Here is an 868-nt window from a genome sequence, read left to right on the forward strand (position 1 = left end):
AGAAAGAGGGTCAGATTTCAGGGGGGTGGATCCCATCTAGTGAGGCACCACAGGGGCAGGAATGGAAGCTGGGGCAACTGGACAAATGGTGACACCCTCCACGCTCAGCAAAGATCCCCCCTCCCTCCAGGTTGTGCTGGAGACTGGGATGTCCTCAAGGTTGGGTTGAAGGCAGGATATTCCTGATGTAAGAGTGACCCATCTCAAGGCCATCTCCACTTGCCCTCAAAGCTCCTCATGGGAAACAGGACTCAGTGTCTGCCTGCACTAGAGAGGGTGCCTGCATTCCCCCTTGCTGGGAAGGTTTGACCAGCCGGCCTAGCCAGAGTCTTGAAGGTACTCTTCACTGCTGTAACCCAGAAGCTGGGTCTATATTTTAGAAAGGGGCTTGAGGCTCTGGAGGCCTCAGCAGAAGCAATTTAAAGGGGTCAGGCTGTTTTTCTGGAGGGGCTCAAGGCTTCAGGAAAATCAGATTCCTGGGAGATGACTCTTCACAAAACCAGACCTGACTAATATTACTGGACCTTTGTGCAAGCTTCAGTTGTGCATCCTCTAGAAGCATTGAGGGGGAGTCAGGATCATTTAGCCCTCTTGTGAGGAACTGAAGACCAGGCCCCAGGGGTGAGGTCAGGGTTGAGACAGGCTGGGGTCCCCTGATGAGGGAGCAGGGAGGGACTACAGTGTATCCAAGCCCAGGCAAGGCCCAGGAGCTCTTGTCTTCCTGTCCCAAGGGTAAACCTGCTCCCTGCGCCCCTCTCCCTCCTCCCCTGAGGGTTCTCCCTGCATCAGCTGGGCCCAGACACCAGCTCTAAGAAGTGAGCCCCTGTATGCTTGGTTCAAGAGCCTGCCAGGCCGGGAGGTGGGGAAG

This window comes from Alligator sinensis, unplaced genomic scaffold, assembly GCF_000455745.1.
Source record: "Alligator sinensis unplaced genomic scaffold, ASM45574v1 scaffold886_1, whole genome shotgun sequence".
Lineage (NCBI taxonomy): Eukaryota > Metazoa > Chordata > Crocodylia > Alligatoridae > Alligator > Alligator sinensis.